Consider the following 26,628-nt stretch of genomic DNA (forward strand, 5'->3'; position numbering starts at 1 on the left):
CTTTGTGTCACTGTCTAGTGTGAGGTGCAACCAGCCCAACTGTCAAACTGACCCAGACAGGGAATCCACAAACAGACAGAGTCACAGAAATGGTATAAGCAAGAAAATGCTCACTTTCTAAAAGTGGCTTTTTCAAACACACAATCTTAAAATCAACTTTACTAAAAGATGTATTTTTAAATTGTGAGCTCAGAGACCCCAAACTCCACATGTCCATCCCCTCCCAAAGGGAATCTACACTTTAATCATATTTAAAGGTAGCCCCCATGTTAACCTATGAGAGGGACAGGCCTTGCAACAGTGAAAAACGAATTTAGCAGTATTTTACTGTCAGGACATACAGAACACATTACTATATGTCCTACCTTAACCATACACTGCACCCTGCCCTTGGGGCTACCTAGGGCCTACATTAGGGGTGCCTTACATGTAAGAAAAGGGAAGGTTTAGGCCTGGCAAGTGGGTACACTTGCCAAGTCGAATTTACAGTTAAAAACTGCACACACAGACACTGCAGTGGCAGGTCTGAGACATGATTGCAGAGCTACTCATGTGGGTGGCACAACCAGTGCTGCAGGCCCACTAGTAGCATTTGATTTACAGGCCCTGGGCACCTCTAGTGTACTGTACTAGGGATTTATTAATAAATCAAATATGCCAATCATGGATAAGCCACTTACATACACATTTTGTAAAGGAGCACTTGCACTTTAGCACTGGTTAGCAGAAGTAAAGTACCCAGAGTATCAAAAACAGCAAAAACAGAGTCCAGCACACATCAACAACCTGGGGAACAGAGGCAAAAATTTAAGGGAGACCACGCCAAGGACGAAAAGTCTAACAATATGAATATATCTATTATTTGCCTAACTTATTTTTCATACTGTGTTGATCTCAATACATTCACTTTTGCGAAATCGGTTTGTCCTTGCATTATTCAGCCGAGTGACGGGGTAAAATCGTTTTTATAATGCATCTGGTTGTATGGTGTGTGTGTGTTATGCGTGTGTCTGCGTCACTCTCTTTTTCCTCCCCCCCTGTCTTGTGTGCTAGGCGGCTGTACTCACCGTCGTCGTCTTCGCCGGCATTGGTGTTCGTGGTGGAGCAGAATGTAGAAGATAATCGGTAAGACATGCAGTTCAGGTTCCATGGCAGCATGGTTCTTCCCTGTGTATCCAATGGTGAATCCTTTTCCTTCTGAGCTCTGTTTCCGCCAGGCTTTTGATGTCGTTAGTAGCGGCCCGGAAAAGGTGGCGGTTTGGCATGTCATGATATGGTGGGCGGAACATTGACTTCCGCCTGGCTGTAGACGGCTACCACCGTGGTGGCTGTTGTTTCCGCCCTGGTGGTTGGTGTTGTTGTGTAGACATTTTAGCTATTGCTCCATGCACGTTATTTTAACATACTAGGCCAAACCGCTGTGCACTCTAAGTTAGATATATCTTATTTGGCTTTATTTTTTTGTTACAATAGCCACTTTTACAGTCTTGTTTTATTTTCTGTTTATCTATCTGTTTTTGCCTAGGCCAGCACTCTGTTCTCAAACAAGACATTCTTGCCCACTCTGTGCTTCTTCCAAGGCTACAGCACGGTACATTGCTGGTGAACGTGGTATAAGTTTAGTCTCCGACATTCATAGAAAAAACACACATCCTTACGTAGAGACATTTTCTCAGAACATCAGCTGTGTTGTTATAAAAACACGTCCCTGTCCCTTACACGTTAGAGGGAGATTCCAGCCAGGGAACCACGACTGTATGCTGATAGCCGAATGCTTTGCTACAGGTGCTATCGCAGACCGCAGGCCTTTGCTCAGGTATGGGGGATGACGTCTTCCCAGGGGAACCTGAATGGCAGAATTAGAGCTTAACATCCTAGGTAGGAGTTAATCTATTGACCATAGAGACAATGTGATAGGGTTATTTCAATGCTTCACTCTCCTCATCACAATTTTAATACTGTCATGCTGTGTCGTCCTGGTTATTGCAGCTCATGCTTTGCTATCTAAGATGCAGTCATTTTATTAAAATCATTATTAAAACATATGCTGCCTCTGCCTGTCATTTATATATGAGACTAAGGTAATTGAGAGAAACGGATGAGACCTGAGTGACCACGGCTTCCCTGAGAAACCAATTATGTCATGCGCTCAGCTGCCGAGTCATCCCTGCCCTTGGGTAGGGATGAGGCACTGCTGGTTGGCCGGAGCAAAACCCGGAATGGAGCAACAGGTGTCACCTGCAGTGGATCAGGCTCAGTCTCCCACACCGCAGGCGATTCTGCTCTAAAGATCCAGTAGGCTCATTAGAATAATGAGAGCCTACGCGACAGTGTGGTACATTGGCTGTCTTTCGGAGATCATTCCACCACGGTCACAATTTGGTAGTAGTTACCACCAGCCTGTTGGCGGTATTTACCACAACTTTATCACCAACTGCCAGGGTTGTAATGAGGGCCCTAGTCACATTACTCAGCGCAAGGGAGGCATTTTCATGGGTGTTGTGGGGATGTTCCCATGCAACAGCCATGGATTTTGATGCATTGCCAGATTTACAAGAACTTGTAAATCTTGGAATGTGCCAAAAAGACACACCTCCCCGGGAGAGGCGTAGCAAGGAGAAATATCTTTTTGATTCCTTGTTTTTCCTCTTTCTATGTGTGCTGCAAAAGACTCTCAGGATTGTTTCTGTGCAGGAAGATGTTCCTTCCTGCACAGAAACAATCATGCAAGACAGGCACCCTTGCACTATGGCACTAGACTGCCGAAAGGGCACCTGCGTAGGGGGAAAGGAGAGGAATGCGCTATATTGGATAAATACAGCACATTCCTGCAATTTCCCTATGATGCAGGGTAGTGCGGAAAGGTGACTTGCTGTGTTGCCCTGCGCCACAAAGTCAATAAATATGGCCCCTAGTTATGCACTTTAAACTAAGTAAAAGTTCAAAATACAGCACTGTGTACCTTCCCTGTCCTCTATACGACTAAACAAAATAAGCCTACTTCATGTCACACTCAAGAGATAAAACAGCTAAACCTGAGGTGTTTGGTGGTTTGACGCAATAAAATACTTGTGGATTATAGCAGCCCGGCATAAGCGTGGTTCCACTGTGGATGCTATTGTTTAAAATATATATATTACCTAGTGGTAGGAACATGTTTCCATAGAAAAAACATTTTTGACTTGCCCATATCTTTTGCACCGTTTGATGAATCTTCACAGAATTTTCCCAAAAAAGTGTTTCGGTGATTCTTGTTGCACACGGAAGCTTTTAGGGTGATCCATCAAACGGAGACTGAGAAAAAGGGGGCTAAAAAAATACTGCTTTTCCATTGTTAATTCCCATAGGATTCTTTAAACACGTCTGCAGACTGAACCACTGGACGTAATTACACCAGATTTGAAAGAAAGCTAGCTGCGGGTACACAGATTATGCTTTCGCTTATTTGGAGAAAATCCGTTATAGTAGTTTTTAAGAAATATGAGGAAATTCAGATTTGTATATCTCTGTCCAGAAGTATTCACAAACAAGGGCAACTTGAGCAGGGAAAAGCACAGCTCTGATTGGCTTCCAACACTTCAGACCAGGAAGTGCTGGCAGCCATCTTGGGATCTTTTGAAGATCGCCTGCCGGCCCAGCGGGAAAGTTGGAATGGTCCCCGCGGTCATTTGGCCGCGGGGCGGTGTTTGTGCGGTTTCCGCCCGGCGGGCAGCGCCCGCCGGGGTCGGAATGACCCCCTAAGTATTTAGTGTGGAGGGGCCTCCCAGTGCCCCCCATAGCTCCGGAGACCACCACCTCCAGGAAGCTTTCATTTTTTTATATGCGGGGCCTGTGGCCCCCGGCTGCCCTGGGAACCGCCACTTCCCTGGGGCTTTCCATTTAAAATATGTGTGGGTGGGGCCCATGGCCCCCGCTGCCCTGCAGACTGCCATCTCTCTTGAGGCTTCCCCACCAGAGCCACATAGCCCATATAGGGCATTTTATTTATGTTACTGTTATTTTTATTTTTTTAATACATTAATTAAAAAAATATATAGGGACCATGGAGGAGCCCTTGAGGGCTCTCTCGTGGTCCCAAATAGCCCATAAAGGGCTAACAAAAATATAAATAAAAACCCTGTAAGTCAGTGTGAAGGTCACAGACCTTCACATTGATCTTTGGGGGTTCGACTCTAGCTGGACTCATTTAAATATATATTTTTTAATTATTATATATTTTTTAAAATACATCTTTTATTTTAAATTGGAAAACAAATAACTAATTCTAAGTATAGCAAACATCAAAAACTAAAAAATTCTCCTTCTAACATTCTTTCGCTTTCTCTTTCAATCAATTCTCCCACTTACACACCCACTCAGGCACTCATGCACCCACTCACAGACTCACGCACCCACTCAAAGACCCCCTCAGACCTTCATGCACTCACTAACAGCCTCAGTCATACCCTCAATCACCCACTCAAAAACCCACTCAGACCATGACACACCCACTGACAGATCCACTGAACCATGATGCACCCACTCACAGACCTGCACACATACTGACACACCCACTAAAACACTTATGTATGCACTCTCACACCCAGAAACTCTGGTAGCCACTCTTACCTCCGATACAGCCTCTCACACCTATTCTCACATCTAGAGAGGCCACAGACAACTTCTACCGTGCATGCACAAAGGGCCGTGCACAGCATCGGGTTGGGTGATTAGGGGGCGTTGGCCGGAGGGACTAGCTACAGGCCAGCCCTTGTTGGCAACCCCTACTGCACACAGGAGAAGGTCGTGAACGGTGCAAGGTTTGGTGCTTATAGAGGGTTGGCCTCAGGGCCTGGCCGTGTGCGGTGGTGGTTGCACTCATGTTTAGCAATTAAAATTACTGTATGTTAAAAAAAACATAGAAAATCACTGAAAAAACAAAGGTTAAAACATTCTATCCCATCTTTCATGTTCTCACTGCAACATTTGCAATAAAATGATTGATGTGACAACTGTGCATGGCAAGGGTACGAGTTATAGGTACCTTAGGGCGCATGTTTTAATTACTTAAAAGAACTCTAACTATAACTGCTGAATTTCTATGGTTTTGTTCGAGTAAATTCAGAACCAAACTATAACATTCCCGTAACCTTTGGTTTTTCCTGTAAATATATTCACTGAAAAAATATGAAAGATGGCATAGAATGAAACAGAGGGTACTGCTCTCACAGAGGGAGCTGCTTTAGCAACTCCCTCTCTGTGACAGCCATGCTGGATTCCACAGGAATTGGGGAGCCGGCTGGGACCGCAGGGGCCCTCAAGGCTTCCCCAGCAGTCCCCAACATTGTGCCATGGCCGAGCCCTGGGGCCAAGATCGGCCCTTCGGAGGGGGCCATGAAACCCCTCTCCCCAGAAGAAAATTAAGTATTTAGGCTTGGCCCCGGTGGATGGGGTCCTCAAGGTCGAGATCGGCCTGGGGAGGGGAGTCAGCACGGCCACTCCCTAAAAAAAAAAAAAAAAAAACATTTATGCCAGGCCCTGGGGGATGGAATCGGGCCCCCTCCCCCAAAAGTAATTTTTATATTTAGGCCTCGCTCCAGGGGATGAGGTCCCCGGTGCCAAGACAGGCCTAGGGATGGGGGCCCCACAGTCCCCCACCCACAAAACCTACGTTTTTAAGCTGCTCCCTGAGGAATCGGGTGTCTGAGGCTCAGATCGTCCTGGGTTGGGGGGGCACCTAACGAATCCGTGCAGCCTCCCTCCCCCCCCAAAAAAAATATTTATGCCGAGGAGTGGGGTCCTTGGGGCTGAGATTGGCCTGGGGGGTCCGCACGCACCCCCCCAAAAATTTAAGTTTTGAAGGCTGGGGCCGGCAAGGGGGCATGCGGACATGCTGTCAACTTCCGCTGTGCATTGCAAAGGCTGTGCGCAGTATGGGGTTGGGTGGTTATAGGGGTTGGTTGCAGGTTCTGGCTGCAGGCCAAACCATGCAGCCAATCCCCACTGTGCACAGCTGAAGGCTATGCGTAATGCAAGGTTGGGTGTTTACAGGGGTTGGCCACAGGGTCTGGTCACAAGCCAGGTTATAGGAGTTGGCCCCAGGGCCAGGCCCTGGAGCCAACCACTGCCATACATGGCCAAAGACCCTGCGCGGTGGTGGTTGGTTTAACGTATATTAATGAAAGTTACTTTACGTTAAAAAAAGCAAAGAAATTCACCGGAAAAAACAAACATTACAGGGACATTATAGTTAGGAAATAGAATTTGAAACAATTTGAAATTCAAATTGAAAAAAAAAACAAAGGTTACAGGGACTTTATAGTTAGGCTCACATTTTAAACCGTACAAAACCAAAGAAATTCACTAGTTACAGTTAGAGATATTTCAAGTAACTATAACTGTCTTGTGATTTTTAAGAGCTTCACTAATCTGCTCTGATGCAAAAATTTAAGGAGCTTTATGACCATGAGGCTGATTGGCGGGGGCCTTAATGGGTGCTTTTGATTCGTGACCTTGACTTGATTTTTGTGTGTGTTGGGGGGAGGGGAGGTGTTGTCATACCATGCTCTAATGGTGAATGAGATACTTTGCCTCCGGCACTCATGGAAAGAGTCTGATGATGCTGCACTGATGCTAACGCAGGTATATTAAATGGTTAGAAGCTGGTGGAGGGAGTCCAGCTTCTCACTCAAGGTCTGTAGTGCACTGGACGCTCCTAGGATCTGATATGACTTTTTACATATAATGATTCCAGGTACTGTGCAGAAACACTCACGTCAACACCAAATACACACAAGCACACCAACAGACAGACATGCACATTGTAGACACACGTAAACACCTTGTAAGCAGCCAACATGTCTTGGCCAACCACCAACACAAATGTACACTGATACAAAGAAACACACGCATATGAGCACTAATGCAACAACATTTTAAGAAAGGAGATGCACAACTTGCAATCAGGCAAAACATGAACTCATGTTTTACACTGTCATGGAATCCATGTTTTTAGGGTATATGACAAATCAATGCTACGTGCAAGGGTGCACTGTCAATCAATGAATCAAACTGCATTTGTAAAGCGCAACATTGTCACCCCAAGGGGTATCTGTACACTGTCTCCGTCGAGAAGCCAGGTTTTGATTCTCTTACAAAAGTCTACCAGTGAGGGGGCTATACAGAGTTGGAGGGGGAGTTGGTTCCAGGTCTTGGCAGGGATGTACGAGAAGACGTGACTTGAGCTAAGACAGATGCGGGGGAAGTGTGCAAGGGCGAGTGAGGTGTAGCGCAGGCATACGGATGGCTGCTGGAAGTTCAGTCGTTGGTTGATGTGGGCAGGTCCTAGGTTGTGGAGGGCTTTGTAGGCGTAAGTTAGGATCTTGAACTAGCATCTCTTCTGGATGGGGAGCCAGTGGAGGTCTCTCAGGTAGGGGGTGATGTGGGTTCATTTGGGGAGGTCCAGGATAAATCTGGAAGCAGCATTCTCTATGGCCTGGAGTCTTCTGAGGAGCTGGGTGAAGATGCCGGCATAATGGGCATTGCCACAGTCGAGGCAGCTGGTGACGGCGGCCTGAATGACGGTCTTTCTGGTGTTGGTTGAAATCCATCTGAATATTCTGCAGAGCATGCAAAGTGTATGGAAGCAGGAGGAAGCGACTGCGTTGACTTGTCATTTCATGGTCAGTTGGCTACTGAGGATGATGCTGAGGTTTCAGGCATGGTCAGTAGGTGTGGGTTAGGTCCAAGTTCTGCAGGCCACTATCTGTGGTACCATGCAGAGGTGCTCTTCCCAAAGATCAGTGCTTCAGTTTTGTCGGAATTGAGTTAGAGGCAGGTGTCTCTCATCCATTTTGCTACCTTGGTCATGGTGTGGCGGAAGTTGAATTTTGCACTGGAGGGTACTTGGTGAGTGAGAGGATGAGCGGAGTGTCGTCTGTGTAGGAGATTATGTTGAGTCCATGGGATCTAACAACATCCCTGAGGGGGGGTCATATAGATATGCCATATCTGATGTCTTTGGGTGCAGAGAAGAATGGAGGCAGTCAGATGCTCTGTGTGCGTCCTGTACAGAAGGATGCGATCCACTTGAGGGCGTCTTCCTGTATGCCTATGTTGTAAAGTCTGTTGATGAGGGTGTTGTGGGAGACGGTCACGGAGAGGATCTGGGCTACAATTTCTCCATGGTCGAGGAGTGTTCTGGTGTTTTTTGTCTGTGGCTGTGATCAGCGTCGTCTCAGTGCTGTGATTTGCACGGAATCCTGATTGTGAAGCGTCTGGTAGGTGTTTTTTTCCAGGGATTCAGTGCGCTGCTGGTTGATGGCTTTCTCGAGTACTTTGGGTCGGTAGCGGAGCAGGGAGATCGAACGATAGTTTCTGGGATCACTGGGGTCGGTGGAGGTTTTCTTTAGAAGTGGTCTGACATCAATGTGTTTCCATCTGTGAGGGAAGATTTCTGTGGAGATGGAGGTGTTGATGATTCTGGTGAGTTGGTGCTGATTGGGTTTGTTGCGAGCTTGAAGAGGTGGTGGGGGCAGGGGTCGATGGGCACCCCAGAGTGAATGGAAGACATGATGGCTGAGGTGGCCAGGGTGGTGAGCGGAAATCAGGTGGTAATGGTTTAGCTGATGTTCGCTGGTTGGTGAAGGGGTAAGGAGAGAAAAATGCATTAGATTTGTAACTGCTGGAATATTTTGATGCCTGAGCATTCATTTATAGGAACAATGTGGGTTCAAATGCACAACAGACCTGTCAGCATTATATATGTTGCCCCTCCACAGACAAGTGCTTAATTTGAGCCGGTGGTTGCCAGTGGGGCAACACCAGCACTCATTTTTGGGGACCGCCACTTATTTTTTCTTTTCAGATATTGACTACAGGCAAGAGAGAGAAAGGAGGAAGAGAAAGATGCACAAAGGTAGAAAGCTGGGACAAGCAAGAGAGGGATAAAGGGGCAGGGAGTATTTGCTGGTGGATTAAAGAGCCATGGGGTGCAGTGGCAGATGCCATGTAGGCAGAGTGGAGGGGGGCAGGCAAATGTGGTGTTGGTCTGTGTGTGTGTGTGTGTGTGTGCATGCAAGGTGAGTGGTGTAAATACAATTTTTAAAAAACTTATCTTGCTTGCTGCACGACGCGTCCTCTTCACTCCGGTCTCCTCTCTGGCTTCAGCAAACTCCCTGAAGCAATCCTGGTGCTGCTTTCATGCTGGCATCCAGCATGAAAGAAGCGTTGGGATTGGAGGAAGCGGCCTCTCTCAGGGCTCAGAAGAGCACTGGAGGCCTCTGATTTTTCTAACCCAGCTGTCTAAAGACAGCTGAATTAAAGAAGTTTAAACTGTGCAGGTCTGGCTGGCCACTGCAAGACAGCCGGACAAAGGGACATGCGCACTTTAAACTGTGCACAGCTCACTGCTGCCACTGAACAGCAGTGGCCCCGCCTCATCCTGAAACTCGGTTCAGGATGGAGGATGGAAAATAAAATGGTAATAAATTAACTTTATTACCATTGTATTTGTCATCACTCAAGGGCATTTTAGGCAGAGGAGCGACGCTCCTCTGCCCAAAGGAAAAACTGCTGCTGACATTAGGGTGGATTCAGCACTAGGGAACCTTGGTGATCAGCGTTAGCAGGTGCCCAGTACCAGCACATATTTAGTTCATGGTGGCGCTGTCTGTCTATTTTTGTACAGATTACCTCAGTTTAACAATGAAATGCACATTTGAAAAGGAATTCTAGAAGTGGGTCCAGGCCCTTCTCACTGCTTTGGGTGGTATAGAATTTTCAAATTATATTTATAGGCTAGTGATGCTTAGTAGGGAGCATTCACCCTGGCATGTGACAGTGTTGTCCACTCCAGTCTGCAGTGCACCCTGTAGCGGTCTTCTGAGCAACTCCTTGGACCCATGCACCTGTTTATGTACAAATTAAGCACCGCATCTGAGCTTGCCGCAAGATAGGTGACTAAACAGGCAGGGGGAAGAATAAAATGCACACACACCCAATAATTGACAGGCATACTATCCAACTAGACTTCAAGTCACCCCAGACATTTCAAATGTATTCATTAAACAGCAGAACTGCGCCTCATGCACACAGTGGTGTGGAAAGCAGAACTATCCCTCAAGTCACACAGAATGAGCAGGATTGTCGTGTAAACAGCAGAGCTACGCCTCACAGCACTGGTGCGGCATAATCTAGATCAGAAGTCTCCAACCTTTTATGTAATAAAGACTACTCATGTTCAATTCATTTCATCCCGAGCAATTAATGGTTTTAGTGTGGTAATAGTAACCACGTCAGACAAGATTACATTAATGGCCACTCCAAGCCACATTACCCACAGTGATTACATTAGCACATCGGGGTGGTGGGGGGTTCCATCCATAATGTGAAAAAGGCTTTGTTAATTTGGACTGCTTCTACATGGTTAGTACATGGTAAACATAGCTGCAATGCCCCTGGCATCAAGCAAATGATATTACTAATAAGTAATTAGTAATTAGTAATAGGTCTCCGTAGGAACACATATTAATTCAACCAAGCGAAAGCTTCTAATTTAGTAGGTTGAACTGTACACAGGAGGGCTACTTACAGGTAGCTGGAGAGCTACCAGTAGCTCACGAGCAATTTGTTGGCAATGCCCAATCTAGATTGAACAACAGCGCTATGCCCAGGGTCACAGAGATGCAGCAGGTTTATTGTTTAAACAGCAGAGTTAGGCTAGATGTAGCAAACTGTGTTTTAAATGAGGTCAAAGTACAAACGCTATTCAGTGTGGGGAGTGAAGGATGGGTGGGTGTTCGATAGGTTAGGGGGCAGACAGGGGCAGGATGGGCCCTAGAGGGGAATATTAGCTTTATGCGATGAAAGAGTTCAACCTCAATTGCAGAAGAGAAACCACTGCAAATACGTGAACTGTTATAAGGGCAGTACGCACATTTATCACTAAAAAAGTAAATACTGCGGCACTCGGCTCCCCATGGTCCCCACTCACTTCAACCTCGTTTAGCGAGACCAGGTCACGGGGCATCCCTTTTCCATTCCTGGACTTTGCTTTAACATATCATTATCAGGTGAGTTAGTTCAATGAACCAAGACCACACCTTCCAGATCGCACTCACTTGTCAAAGCAGAGTCCAGGACTGGGGACCTGGTGTCTCTGTGATGTGCGGTCATCTGGTCGCCCTGACTGTGGTGTATTGTTGAGGAAAGCGCTGCCCGCCTTATGGTGTGAGCCCCTGAACTATGGGTGGGCGAGCCACTGGAAGCCTGAGCCACATGCTTGGGTCTGGCTGATCTCGGGGTCAATGCCGGATTAAACCATGTGGAGGCCCCTAGGCACTTGAAATTTTATGGTTCCCCTCACAAATGATCTCCTAATACGTTTTTAATTTTACCAACCAACAATTTTAAAAAACAGTATTACTCAAAACTAAACATTACACGTACGTAAAAGAGTCAAACTGTTATGTGAATCTGATGTCTATGGTTTATGTAGTTAAAGTTGTTAATGGGTACATTACATTGATGCAGTATTTTTTCTATAGAGTCTTTAATATAAAGTTTTTGTTTCTTTGAGTTAATTCATGTAATCTCATTGAAGCAATTTAAGGACGCTTGATTGTAATTTTCTTTCAAGATCAAATCAATATTATTTTGATCTGTTTTGGTGGGGCCCCTAAAAGGAGTGGGGCCCATAGGCCAGAGCCTAATTTGCCTATTTGGTAATCCGGCACTGGGGGTCCTCTTGAACCCTTGCCCCTAAAACGGCACGGGCCTTCATGTGGCTTCTGCTTGCCACCCACGGCGCCAAGAATGGAAGAAAAAGCATTATTTTGCGATCTGAAATAGGAAAATGTGGTAGCCATCTTGTACAATCTGAAATCAGAAAACGAAGGTTCAGTCACAGCTTCCCTCTTTGACCAAATTGTGTGATCCTAGGCAAATACTCTTTTTGACCAGGATGGCCTTGCGCCATCTAACACCACATTAGAGTAATTTTCCTGACGCTAATGTAGCATTAGATTACCAAGAACGCCGCACCATATCTACAAAGTGGCACAATACATGCATTGCGCCACTTTGTGAGCCTTGTGCCACATTATGCATGCACCATGCATAATGTATGCAAAGGGGGTTGTTTCAGTGCAAGGAGGCCCGCAAAAATGGCGCAATGAAATCTACAAGATTTTGTTGGGCCATTTTTCACGAATGCTGAGAGCAGCCTTTAAAAGGACGCACTGTAGGAGGCTGGCCTGGCTTGTAGAGGGCACCAGAGGTACTTACACCTTGTGCCAGGTCCAGTTATCCCTTATTAGTGTAGAAGAGGTGTTTCTAGCAGTTTAGGCTGATAGAAGGTAGCTATGGCAATGCAGCTTAGGCTGAACTAGGAGACATGTAAAGCTCCTACTATACCACTGGTGTCATATGCACAATATCATAAGAAAACACATTACCCAGAAGTACTAAAAATAAAGGTACTTACTTTTTATGGCAATATGCCAAAAGTATCTCAGTGAGTACCCTCAGTATGAGGATAAGTTATGTACACAAGATATATGTACACAAACCAAAATTATGCCGGTAATAACAAGAAAAGTAATGTAAGCAGTGTAAAATTACACTAGATTACAATAGGAGCACATAGGTATAGGGGCAACACAAACCATATCTTCAAAAGTGGAATGCAAACCACGAATGGACCCCAAACCAATGTGAGCTTGTAGAGGGTCGCTGGGACTGTAAGAAAACAGTGAGGGTTAGAAAAATAGCCCACCCCAAGACCCTGAAAGGTAGGTGTAAAGTGCACCTACTACCCCCAGAGAGCACAGAAGTCGTGATAGGGGGATTCTGCAGGAAGAGCAAACACCAGCAATGCAATAACAGTGGATTTCCGGACCTGAGTACCTGGAAGACAAGGGGACCAAGTCCAATAGTCGCAACAGTGTCGAGAGTGGGCAGGAGCCCAGGAAATGCCAGCTGAGGGTGCAAGGAAGCTGCCAACTGTTGGAAGAAGCTTGGAGTTCTGCAAGTAAGAAGAGGACTAGGAACTTCCCCTTTGGAGGATGGATGTCCCACGTAGCGATGAAGTTTGCAGAGGTGTTCCCACGCAGAAGGACCACAAACAAGCCTTGCTAGCTGCAAGGGTCGCGGTAGAGATTTTTGGGTGCTGCTGTGGCCCAGGAGGGACCAGGATGTCGCCACTTGGAGGAGACAGAGGGGGCACCCAGCAACTCAGGGAGCCCTCACAGAAGCAGGCAGCACCCACAGAAGTACCTTAACAGGCACTTGGAAGAAGAGTGAACCGGAGTCCACGTGAAGTCACAAAAGGGAGTCCCACGACGCCGGAGGACAACTCAGAGGGTTGTGCATTGCAGGAAGAAGTGTCGGGGACCCAGGCATGGCTGTGCACAAAGGAAATCCTGGAAGAGTGCACAGGAGCCGGAGCAGCTGCAAATGACGCGGTACCCAGCAATGCAGTCTAGCGTGGGGAGGCAAGGACTTACCTCCACCAAACTTGGACTGAAGAGTCACTGGACTGTGGGAGTCACTTGGACAGAGTTGCTGAGTTCCAGGGACCACGCTCGTCGTGCTGAGAGGGGACCCAGGGGACCAGTGATGCAGTCCTTTGGTGCCTGCGGTTGCAGGGGGAAGATTCTGTTGACCCACGGGAGATTTCTTCAGAGCTCCTGGTGCAGAGAGGAGGCAGGCTACCCCCAGAGCATGCACCACCTGGAAACAGTTGAGAAAGCCGGCAGGATGAAGCAATACAAGGTTGCTAGTAGTCGTCTTGCTACATTGTTGCGGTTTTGCAGGCATCCTGAGCAGTCAGCGGTCGATCCTTTGGTAGAAGGTGAAGAAAGAGATGCAGAGGAACTCTGATGAGCTCTTGCATTCGTTATCTAAAGAATTCCCCAAAGCAGAGACCCTAAATAGCCAGAAAAGGAGGTTTGGCTACCAAGGAAGGAGGATTGGCTACAAAGAGAGGTAAGAGCCTATCAGAAGGAGCCTCTGACGTCACCTGCTGGCACTGGCCACTCAGAGCAGTCCAGTGTGCCACAACCACCTCTGTTTCCAAGATGGCAGAGGTCTGGGACACACTGGAGGAGCTCTGGGCACCTCCCCTGGGAGGTGCAGGTCAGGGGAGTGGTCACTCCCCTTTCCTTTGTCCAGTTTCACACCAGAGCAGGGCTGGGGGATCCCTAAACCGGTGTAGACTGGCTTATGCAGAGATGGGCACCATCTGTGCCCATCAAAGCATTTCCAGAGGCTGGGGGAGGCTACTCCTCCCCGGCCTTCACACCTATTACCAAAGGGAGAGGGTGTTACACCCTCTCTCAGAGGAAATCCTTTGTTCTGCCTTCCTGGGCCAGGGCTGCCTGGACCACAGGAGGGCAGAAACCTGTCTGATGGGTTGGCAGCAGCAGCAGCTGCAGTGGAGACCCCGGAAAGGCAGTTTGGCAGCACCCAGGTTCTGTGCTAGAGACCCGGGGGATCATGGAATTGCCCCCCCAATGCCAGAATGGCATTGGGGTGACAAGTCCATGATCTTAGACATGTTACATGGCTATGTTCGGAGTTACCATTGTGAGGCTGTACATAGGTAGTGACCTATGTACAGTGCACTCATGTAATGGTGTCCCCGCACTCACAAAGTCTGGGGAATTTGCCCTGAACGATGTGGGGGCACCTTGGCTAGTGCCAGGGTGCCCACACACTAAGTAACTTTGCACCCAACCTTCACCAGGTGAAGGTTAGACATATAGGTGACTTATAAGTTACTTAAGTGCAGTGGTAAATGGCTGTGAAATAACGTGGACATTATTTCACTCAGGCTGCACTGGCAGGCCTGTGTAAGAATTGTCAGAGCTTCCTATGGGTGGCAAAAGAAATGAGGCAGCCCATAGGGATCTCCTGGAACCCCGATACCCTGGGTACCTCAGTACCATATACTAGGGAATTATATGGGTGTACCAGTATGCCAATGTGAATTGGTAAATTTTGTCACTAGCCTGTTAGTGACAAATTTGGAAAGCAGAGAGAGCATAACCACTGAGGTTATGTTTAGCAGAGCCTCAGTGAGACAGTTAGGCATCACACAGGGAACACATACAGGGCACATACTTATGAGCACTGGGTCCCTGCCTGGCAGGGTCCCAGTGACACATAGACTAAAACAACATATATACAGTGAAATATGGGTGTAACATGCCAGGCAAGATGGCACTTTCCTACACAACCCCCCCTCCCCCCAAACGAAGGACAATAAGACTAGCCATGACCTGATGAGTCTTCATTGTCTAAGTGGAAATATCTGGAGAGTCCATCTGCATTAGAGTGGGTACTCCCAGGGCTATGTTCCACTGTATAGTCCATTCCCTGTAGAGATATGGACCACCTCAACAATTTAGGGTTTTCACCTTTCATTTGTTTTAGCCAAAGTAGAGGTTTGTGGTCTGTCTGAACAATAAAGTGAGTGCCAAACAGGTATGGCCTCAACATTTTCAGTGCCTAGACCACAGCAAAAACCTCCCTCTCTATGGCAGACCAACGCTTTTCTCTAGGGGTCAACCTTCTGCTGATAAAAGCAACTGGTTGATCCAGGCCCTCAGAATTCAGTTGTGATAAGACTACCCCTACCCCTAATTTAGATGCATCAGTTTGAACAATTAATTTCTTGGAGTAACATGGGCTCTTTAGGACAGGTGCAGAGCACATGGCCTGTTTGAGCTCCTCAAAAACTTTCTGACAGCTAGCTGTCCACAATACCTTTTTAGGCATCTTTTTACTGGTGAGATCATTAAGTGGGGCTGCAATGGAGCCATAGTTTTTAATGAATCTTCTGTAATACCCAGTGAGGCCTAGGAAGGCTCTCACCTGGGTCTGAGTTGTGGGGGGAACCCAATCCATGAATGCCTGGATTTTCCCCTGAAGTGGTGCAATATGTTCTCCACCTACCAGGTGTCCCAGATAAACCACCTTTCCCTGCCCTATCTGGCACTTTGAGGCCTTTATAGTGAGGCCTGCCTTTTGCAGGGCCTCCAAAACTTTCCAAAGGTGGACCAGGTGCTCATCCCAGGTGGAGCTAAAGACAGCTATATCGTCCAGATATGCTGCACTAAAAGCCTCCAACCCTTGCAGGACTGTATTCACCAACCTCTGAAAAGTAGCAGGTGCATTTTTCAAACCAAAGGGCATTACTGTGAATTGGTAGTGCCCTCCAATAGTCGAAAATGCAGTTTTTGCTTTAGCATCCTATGATAACTTGATCTGCCAATACCCTGCAGTCAAATAAAGGTCTTAGATACTTGGTAGATGCCAGTGTATCTATGAGCTCATCTGCCCTGGGTATAGGGTGAGCATCCGTTTTTGTTACCTGGTTGAGACCTCTGTAATCTACACAAAACCTCATCTCTCTTTTTCCATCTTTTGAGTGAGGCTTTGGTACAAGCACCACAGGACTCGCCCATGGGCTTTCAGAAGGTTCAACCACTCCTAGATCAAGCATTTTCTAAAACTTTTGTTTTATGCAGTCCCTGACATGGTCAGGCTGCCTATAGATTTTACTTTTGACAGGCAAGCTGTCTCCAGTATCAATTGTGTGTTCACACCAAGATGTGGTGCCTGGCACAGTTGAAAAGAGTTCAGAAAATTGTCTATGGAGATTTATGCAGTTGTCTTTCTGTTCTGCAGTCAGACAATCTGCCAAAACTACTCCCTCCACTAAAGCATCTTCTTCAGTGGAGGAGAAGAGATCAGGGAGAGGGTCACTCTCTTCTTCCTTTCCCTCATCTGTTGCCATGAGCAGGGTGAGATCAGCCCTGTCATAGTAGGGTTTTAGGCGGTTGACATGAATCACCCTAAGGGGACTCCTGGCAGTGCCCAGGTCTACCAGATAGGTAACCTCACCCTTCTTCTCAACAATTAGATGGGGTCTACTACATTTGTCCTTGAGTGCTCTTGGGGCCACAGGCTCCAATACCCACACCTTCTGTCCTGGTTGGTACTGGATCAGAACAGCCTTCTGGTCATGCCATTGCTTCTGGAGCTCTTGGCTGGCCTGAAGGTTTTTACTGGCCTTTTTCATGTACTCGGCCATTCTGGATCTTAGGCCAAGTACATAGTCCACTATGTCCTGTTTGGGAGCTTTTAAAGGTTGTTCCCAACCCTCCTTCACAAGTGTTAGTGGACCTCTTACAGGGTGTCCAAAGAGGAGTTCAAAGGGGCTGAAGCCCACTCCTTTCTGGGGTACCTCCCTGTAAACAAAAAGGAGGCAAGGTAACAGGACATCCCATCTCCTCCTGAGTTTTTCAGGGAGTCCCATTATCATTCCTTTGAGAGTTTTATTAAACCTCTCTACCAGTCCATTAGTCTGTGGATGATAAGGAGTGGTGAATTTGTAGGTTACACCACATTCCTTCAACATAGCTTTCAAGTATGCAGACATAAAGTTGCTACCCCTGTCTGATACAATCTCTTTTGGGACACTCACTCTGGAAAATATTCCCAGGAGGGCCTTTGCCACTGCAGGAGCTGTGAGGAATTGCTTCAGGATATCTTGTGGCATGGTCCACAACCACCAAGATAAACCAATTGCCTGAAGCAGTAGGAGGGTCAATGGGGCCAACTATGTCAACCCCTACTCTTTCAAAGGGGACCCCAACCACAGGCAGTGGAATAAGGGAAGCCTTTGGTGAGCCACCAGTCTTGCCACTGGCTTGGCAGGTCACACAAGACTTGCAAACATCTTTAGTGTCCTCTGACATCCTAGGCCAGTGAAACAGGGGGACAAGCCTTTCCCAAGTTTTTATCTGGCCCAAATGCCCAGCCAAAGGAATGTCATGTGCCAGAGTTAGGAGGAACTCTCTATACTGCAGGGGAATGACCAATCTCCTGGCTGCTCCAGGTTTTGGGTCCCTTGCCTCTGTGTACAAGAGGTTGTCTTCCCAGTAAACTCTATGTGAGTCACTGACATCCCCATTTTGATGCTTGACAGCTTGCTGTCTGAAAACCTCTACTGTGGGACAGGTTTGCTGTGCCACACTCAGCTCTTCCCTGGCAGGCCCCCCTCCACCCAAAATCTCAGCAGTGTCTGCTGCCAGCTCATCTGGTGAAGGTTCTGCACAGGGAAGTAATTCTTCTTCCTCAGAAGGAGAATCATTTGTAGAAGGAGGGATAGTGGGTAGGGATTTACTCTTGCTACCCCTAGCTTTAGGGAGCACGTGGTCCATTGTTCCAGGATCCAAGTTACCCTGTCCTTTTTGCTTTTTGGCCTGAGCCCTTGTCAAAGCAAAAATATGGCCAGGAATGCCCAGCATTGCTGCATGAGCCTCCAACTCCACTTCTGCCCAAGCTGATGTCTCTAAACCGTTCCCTAGTAGACAGTCTACAGGTAAATCTGAGGCAACCACAACTTTCTTTGGACCAGTAACCCCCCCCCAGTTAAGATTTACAACAGCCATGGGGTGGCTAAGAATGTTGTTATGAGCGTCTGTCACTTGGTACTGCTGACCAAGTAGGTGTTGTTCAGGGTGCACCAGTTTCTCTATTACCATGGTAACACTGGCACCTGTGTCCCTGTAGGCCTGAACCTCAACACCATTTATTAGGGGCAGTTGATTGAACTTATCCATATTAAGGGGACAAGCAACCAAGGTGGCCAAATCAATGGCACCTTCAGAGACTAACACAGCCTCTGTGGTCTCCCTAACAAGACCAACCCCAACTAAATTACCAAAAGTGAGCCCAGCTACTCCCTTGGATTGGCTATTAGTAGGTTTGCTCCCACCACCACTGCTATTACTAGGGGCACTAGAATTTGCAGTAGGGGTTGTGGTAGTGGGAGGTTTGGTGTTTTTCTTTGGACAACTGGTATCAGTTGTCCAATGGCCTTTGACTTTACACAAATAACACCAAGGCGTTTTAACTTGATTTGAAGAGGATTTGGACCCACCACCCCCACCAGAGGATTTTTGTGGGCCTGATGAAGACTCAGTTTTACTTTTGTACCCACCCTTGTCAGAAGACTTACCATCCTTCTTCTTGCCATCCTTGTCACTTCCTGTATGAACTTTTCTGTTCACTCTTGTTCTGACCCATTTGTCTGCCTTCTTTCCCAATTCTTGGGGAGAGGTCAGATCTGAGTCCACTAGATATTGGTATAACAAGTAAGACACACAGTTATTCAGAATATACTCTCTCAGAATAAGATTATACAGGCTTTCATAGTCAGAAACTCTACTGCCATGTGACCACCCCTCCAAGGCCTTCACTGAACAGTCAACAAAGTCTATCCTGTCTTGTGAGGACTCTTTTCTGGTGTCTCTAAACTTAATCCTTTATTGTTCAGTGGTTAAGCCAAATCCATCCAAGAGTGCATGCTTCAAAACTGCAAAATTGTTAGCATCACTTTCTCTAATAGTAAGGAGCCTATCCCTACCCTTCCCAGTGAAAGATAGCCACAATATAGCAGCCCGCTGCCTTTGAGGGACCCCCTGTACCATACAGGCCCTCTCAAGTGCAGAAAACCACTTGTTGATGTCACCCCCCTCCATGTAAGGGGGGAATATCTTGTGCCGATTCCTGGAATCATGTTCTCTAACAAGATTACTATCAGGAATACTGTTGCTGCCACCATGGGGTCCAAACCCCAATCTCTGTCTCTCCTTCTCCAGGTCTAGGGATTCCCTATCTAAGGCCAGCTGTTGCTGTTTCAGCTTCAGTCTGGTCTCTTCCACTCTCAACTTTTTGAGTTCCCTTTCTAACATGTTGTCTTCAGGGTGGGTGGGTTGGGAATGCTTGGACACAGAAGATAAATTGGACACAACAGAGGGAGATCTGTCCCTAACTGACTGGACCCTAATAACTTGGCCTCCAGGAATAAAGACTCCCCTACTACGATGGGAACCTCCATTACTACCAACATTACTAGGTGTCCTGCTAGGGGGCAGATTTGGAACAGAACCCTCACCGCCTCCCTCAAGGAGATCCCCTGAGTCAGAATGGGATCCTTCTATTAACCTCTCATTTGAAGTGCCTGCCTGGGACTCATCATTCACAATAAGCATGTTATATAGAAACTCTTTTGTAGGGTTCTTTCCTATCATTAAACCTCCATCTAAGCAGAGACTCCTTAGGCTCTTGTAATTCAAATTGTCATATGTAGTATTGACCATTTTAAGAGTAGAGTCTACCACAGACATGATAGCAAAAGTTTTAGAGACAGTGAGAAGGAAGAAAAAGTCTCAGAACTTTTTAAAGAACAGAGAACAGAGAAAAAACTTTTTAGAAACTTTTTAGACGTTTTAGAGTACTTTTCAGAACTTAGTAAAAAGTTTAAGAGGAGAAAAGCAAAACTTTTTGGTTAGGTGTACATACACTGAACTTGTTTTATATATTATTCTCTTATAAAAAGTACACAATGACAAAGTGGTAAGTAGTTACAAGTATTTATCCCACCGCTGCACAACCAATGTAGGAGGCTGGCCTGGCTTGTAATGGGTACCAGAGGTACTTACACCTTGTGCCAGGTCCAGTTATCCCTTATTAGTGTAGAAGAGGTGTTTCTAGCAGCTTAGGCTGATAGAAGGTAGCTACGGCAAAGCAGCTTAGGCTGAACTAGGAGACATGTAAAGCTCCTACTATACCACTGGTGTCATATGCACAATATCATAAGAAAACACAATACCCAGAAGTACTAAAAATAAAGGTACTTTATTTTTAAGTCAATAGGCCAAAAGTATCTCAGTGAGTACCCTCAGTATGAGGATAAGTTATATACACAAGATATATCTACACAAACCAAAATTATGCAGGTAATAGCAAGAAAAGTAATGCAGTGTAAAATTACAATAGATTGCAATAGGAGCACATAGGTATAGGGGCAACACAAACCATCTACTCCAAAAGTGGAATGCGGACCACGTATGGACCCCAAACCTATGTGAGCTTGTAGAGGGTCGCTGGGACTGTAAGAAAACAGTGAGGGTTAGAAAAATAGCCCACCCCAAGACCCTGAAAGGTAGGTGTAAAGTGCACCTACTACCCGCAGAGAGCACAGAAGTCGTGATGGGGGATTCTGCAGGAAGAACAAACACCAGCAATGCAACAACAGTGGATTTCCGGACCTGAGTACCTGGAAGACAAGGGGACAAAGTCCAATAGTCGCATCAGTGTTGAGAGTGGGCAGGAGCCCAGGAAATGCCAGCTGAGGGTGCAAGGAAGCTGCCACCTGTTGGAAGAAGCTTGGAGTTCTGCAAGAAAGAAGAGGACTAGGAACTTCCCCTTTGGAGGATGGATGTCCCACGTCGTGATGAAGCTTGCAGAGGTATTCCCATGCAGAAAGACCGCAAACAAGCCTTGCTAGCTGCAAGGGTCGCTGTAGAGATTTTTGGGTGCTGCTGTGGCCCAGGAGGGACCAGGATGTCGCCACTTGGAGGAGGAGACAGAGGGGGCGCCCAGCAACTCAGGGAGCCCTCACAGAAGCAGGCAGCACCAGCAGAAGTACCTGAACAGGCACTTGGAAGAAGAGTGAACCGGAGTCCACGCAGAGTCACAAAAGGGAGTCCCACGATGCCGGAGAACAACTCAGAGGGTTGTGCACTGCAGGAAGGAGTGACGGGGACCCAGGCTTGGCTGTGCATGAAGGAAATCCTGGAAGAGTGCACAGGAGCCGGAGCAGCTGCAAATCACGCGGTACCCATCAATGCAGTCTAGTGTGGAAAGGCAAGGACTTACCTCCACCAAACTTGGACTGAAGAGTCACTGGACTGTGGGAGTCACTTGGACAGAGTTGCTGAGTTCCAGGGACCACGCTCGTCGTGCTGAGAGGGGACCCAGGGGACCAGTGATGCAGTCTTTTGGTGCCTGCGGTTGCAGGGGGAAGATTCCTTCGACCCACAGGAGATTTCTTCGGAGCTCCTGGTGCAGAGAGGAGGCAGGCTACCCCCAGAGCATGCACCACCTGGAAACAGTCGAGAAAGCCGGCAGGATGAAGCGATACAAGGTTGCTAGTAGTCATCTTGCTACTTTGTTGCGGTTTTGCAGGCGTCCTGAGCAGTCAGCGGTCGATCCTTTGGTAGAAGGTGAAGAGGGAGATGCAGAGGAACTCTGATGAGCTCTTGCATTTGTTATCTAAAGAATTCCCCAAAGCAGAGACCCTAAATAGCCAGAAAAGGAGGATTGGCTACCAAGCGAGGTAAGAGCCTATCAGAAGGAGCCTCTGACGTCACCTGCTGGCACTGGCCACTCAGAGCAGTCCAGTGTGCCACAGACACCTCCGTTTCCAAGATGGCAGAGGTCTGGGACACACTATAGGAGCTCTGGGCACCTCCCCTGGGAGGTGCAGGTCAGGGGAGTGGTCACTCCCCTTTCCTTTGTCCAGTTTCGCGCCAGAGCAGGGCTGGGGGATCCATAAACCGGTGTAGACTGGCTTATGCAGAGATGGGCACCATCTGTGCCCATCAAAGCATTTCCAGAGGCTGGGGGAGGCTACTCCTCCCCTGCCTTCACACCTATTTCCAAAGGGAGAGGGTGTTACACCCTCTCTCAGAGGAAATCCTTTGTTCTGCCTTCCTGGGCCAGGGTTGCCTGGACCCCAGGAGGGCAGAAACCTGTCTGAGGGGTTGGCAGCAGCAGCAACTGCAGTGGAGACTCCGGAAAGGCAGTTTGGCAGCACCCGGGTTCTGTGCTAGAGACCCGGGGGATCATGAAATTGTCACAATTCCATGATCTTAGACATGCTACATGGCCATGTTCGGAGTTACCATTGTGACGCTGTACATAGGTAGTGACCTATGTACAGTGCACACGTGTAATGGTGTCCCTGCACTCAAAAAGTCCGGGGAATTTACCCTGAACAATGTGGGGGCACCTTGGCTAGTGCCAGGGTGCCCACACACTAAGTAACTTTGCGCCCAACCTTCACCAGGTGAAGGTTAGACATATAGGTGACTTATAAGTTACTTAAGTGCAGTGGTAAATGGCTGTGAAATAACGTGGACGTTATTTAACTCAGACTGCACTGGCAGGCCTGTGTAAGAATTGTCAGAGCTCCCTATGGGTGGCAAAAGAAATGCTGCAGCCCATAGGGATCTCCTGGAACCCCAATACCCTGGGTACCTCAGTACCATATACTAGGGAATTATATGGGTGTACCAGTATGCCAATGTGATCGTAGGGTTTTAGGCGGTTGACATGAATCACCCTAAGGGGACTCCTGGCAGTGCCCAGGTCTACCAGATAGGTAACCTCACCCTTATACTAGGGAATTATATGGGTGTACTAGTATGCCAATGTGAATTGGTAAATTTAGTCACTAGCCTGTTAGTGACAAATTTGGAAAGCAGAGAGAGCATAACCACTGAGCTTCTGGTTAGCAGAGCCTCAGTGAGACAGTCATCACACAGGGAACACATACAGGGCACATACTTATGAGCACTGGGGTGCACGCGTGGTGGCGTTAGGGGGACGGCGCTGCGCGATGTGAAGCGCCCCTTTTCTTAAATCTGGGCCTATATTGTGACATCTGCGCCAAGAGTTAACAAGCACAGAAACAATATCGAGGAACATATCCAGACTCCCTGATTCTAACCCATGTGTATGTCACTTAAACAGGCAGTAACTGATGACAATGAGGGGGGCTCCCTTCTCTTGTGTCTTACCTCACTAATGGGCTGTCCGAGGCCAGACGGAGCATGAAAGCGTCTACGTTTAAGTGTAAAAACCATGGCTTTTAATAAATACCCCTCGATTCAGTGCGATAAACTGACGGACTCGGTTCATGTCCAGTGCTTAATTTGTGCTTGTTGTTTCCGGAGCTGAGCACCGGCACTTATTTTTGCGGACCGGCGCTTATTCTACTGCCTCAAACATTAGCTGCGAGCAAAAGACACATTTGGGAATGACGGAGGAAGAGAAAAACGAAAAAGCGTCACAATGGGAGAAAGCAGAAAGCTGCAAGCATGAGCTGAAGCGCAGGCAGTGGCTTTAAATGGATTAAAGAGGCCGGAGATGGCTTCTGGTTTAGGCTGCCTCAGTGTTCAGTGCTCGCACATTTAACTGCAGCAGCCGCGTGTTTCAGAGGAGGGCTCTGAGCACCGGCACCTTTTTATTTTCAAATTAAGCACTGTTCATATCCCACCACATTTTAAAGTCATTCTCTTTTTTTCAATTTTGAAGCGACTTTATCGTGGTTTTTCATTACGTTGGTTGCATGATTTACACGATACAGATGTTGACGGCTCGGCTCGTGCACGGCTCTTAGAGCCGGGCCAGGGCCTTGGCTCGGCGTCAGGCTCAGCTCGTGCACGGCTCTTAGAGCCGGGTCAGAGCCTTGGCTCGGCGTCAGGCTCAGCTCTGGCTCGGCTCGCTGGTAATGTGCTGGCTCGCCCGCCCCCACCCCGAACCCCGCTCACTCACCTGGTCTTGGGGGGACTCCCGGAGGCAGGCGGCTGCTGGAGGCGCACTCTGGGGAGCAGGCACTCGGAGGGCTCTTAAATGTGTCTGACTGTTGAATGAAGTCCGCGAGAAACTACAGGCGGATTATTCGAAACTATGTGCAACCTCTACCTCTAGTTTCGTTTCCTCCCAGAGCCGGCGGCGCTTTCCTGTAAAGTGAGTGACTTTCTGAATTCAGCCAGCGGTTTTCCGCCTTGGGGTGCGGCCTCGGGGTGAACCCCGGCCCCTCTTGAGAGCCTGAGGGAGTGTCCCTGGACTGCAGGGAATCTCCCTCTTCCACCCACAGGACGTGAACAGCAGAGCCGAGCTCCGGGTCTGGCGTCGCCCGAAGTGCCACAGCACGAGCCGAGCCACCAAAAGCGTCGGCATGGAAAAGAAAGAGAAAGCAACATGTACACATTAGACAAGGACTCCTAACATTTTTTAAAGTGCATTTCTTTAACACTTAGAAGCATGTTACTATAGTAGAGTACATTATATAAATCGCTGCAAGGCACAAGTCAAAAAAAGAAGTGTGTGGGGAAGGGAGTACGCAGTTTACAAGTGACATCAGGGTGCATGACATCATGGCGGATGACATCACACGTGGCATCGCAGAAAATGATGTTACAACTCATGACAACAGGAAATAACATCACAAGAAATTACATCAGATCTTTAGACTTCACACCTATGTTTATCAGGTCTACTACGAGTACATTTGAGCATACAACAATATTTAACAAATTAGATTGAGGGGGTTATTACAACTTTGGAGGAGGTGTTAATCCGTCCCAAAAGTGACGGTAAAGTGACGGATATACCACCAGCCGTATTACGAGTTCCATAGGATATAATGGACTCATAATACGGCTGGTGGTATATCCGTCACTTTACCGTCACTTTTGGGACGGATTAACACCTCCTCCAAAGTTGTAATAACCCCCTGTGTGTCTGAGTTGTGCTACAAAAGAGCCAAAACTCCCACGCAAAATCTGGGCCTCATTTTACACATTTAGGGCCAGATGTAGGTAGAAATGGGATTGCGACTCGCAAATTGCGAGTCGGATCGACTCGCAATTTGCGACTCGCAATCCCATATGCAGGATGGTGTCCCTGACACCATCTGCGAATCGCAAGGGGGTCGCAAATACCCAATCCATTAATATTAATGAGGTGGGATGCAATTTGCGACCCCCTTGCGACTCGCGGCACTCACAGGGATTGTGGCCTGCTGGAGACACCAGACCACCATGTCTGTGACCGCTTTTTCAATAAAGCAGTTTTTTTTTTGGTATTGCAGCCTGTTTTCCTTTAAGGAAAACGAGTTGCAATACACTCGTGAAAATGAAACCAGTTTCTCCTCGTTTTGCCTTCACTGGGGAGGCGTAAGATTGTGACGCATTCCCTGGTTTTCAAGTCCTTGTAAATCTGGGAATGCATCAAACTCCCTGGGTGTTGCGTGGGATCACCCACCGCAACATCCATGGAACGCCTCCCTTGCACAGAGTACGTCCACACAGCGATTTGCACGGCCTTGCATTACTGCATACCCTACTTTAAGGCCATTAAAAGCCATGCAAAGTGGCTTGCGTGGCCTCATAGATGTGATTTCAAGGTTTGAGCTGTTGTTGCAAAAAGTGAAATACTTCAGTAACTTTGAAGTATGCGCACTGTATTTACCAGGATGCAATGGGGTGGACTGTGCTGGGATAAGAGGCACTTGTGTTTAAAAGGCTCCCTTGGGATAGCTCACCTGGGATCCACCTGTGTGCCTGTGGAGTGGCACTGTGACCTGTGATGACTTGGGCAGCGTGCCAGCAACCACAAATTACTTTTCTCTGTTCTCTACAACTTCTGCTCTCTACTGATGAAGGGCTAAACCCAGAAACACGTGTCTGGAAATAACAGCACTACATGCAACCACTTTGGTGAAAAACTACAGTAACTTTGAAGTAAGAATACTGCATTTACCAGGATGCAATGGGGGGAACTGTGCTGGGATGAGAGGCAGTGTGCCCCCACCCCCCTTGAGTACAAAAAGTGACTCAACGGAAGCACAAGGGGCTCATAAATATGCCTCTTATTTTTAAAAACTCTGCCACAACAAATTGGCAACATGGAGAAATGTGGCAGTAAATCTGTTCTGCTTAATTGGTAGTAAAGTCCGTATTTAAAAGAATCTTTGTGGTTAAGGCACATGCTGCAGGGATC

General features: G+C 47.5%; 1 protein-coding gene across 1 annotated transcript in view; it reads right to left on the reverse strand.

Annotated features, from left to right (window-relative positions):
* Positions 1–24,532, reverse strand: part of LOC138246579 (interferon-inducible GTPase 5-like) — a 40,525-nt gene extending 15,993 nt beyond the window's left edge. Inside the window, exon 1 of the mRNA XM_069201265.1 lies at positions 24,397–24,532. The gene's annotated coding sequence lies outside the window, so the exon portion shown is untranslated. The remainder of the gene's footprint in view (positions 1–24,396) is intronic.
* Between the last annotated feature and the right edge of the window lie 2,096 nt (positions 24,533–26,628).

This window comes from Pleurodeles waltl, chromosome 7 (genome assembly GCF_031143425.1).
Source record: "Pleurodeles waltl isolate 20211129_DDA chromosome 7, aPleWal1.hap1.20221129, whole genome shotgun sequence".
NCBI lineage: Eukaryota > Metazoa > Chordata > Amphibia > Caudata > Salamandridae > Pleurodeles > Pleurodeles waltl.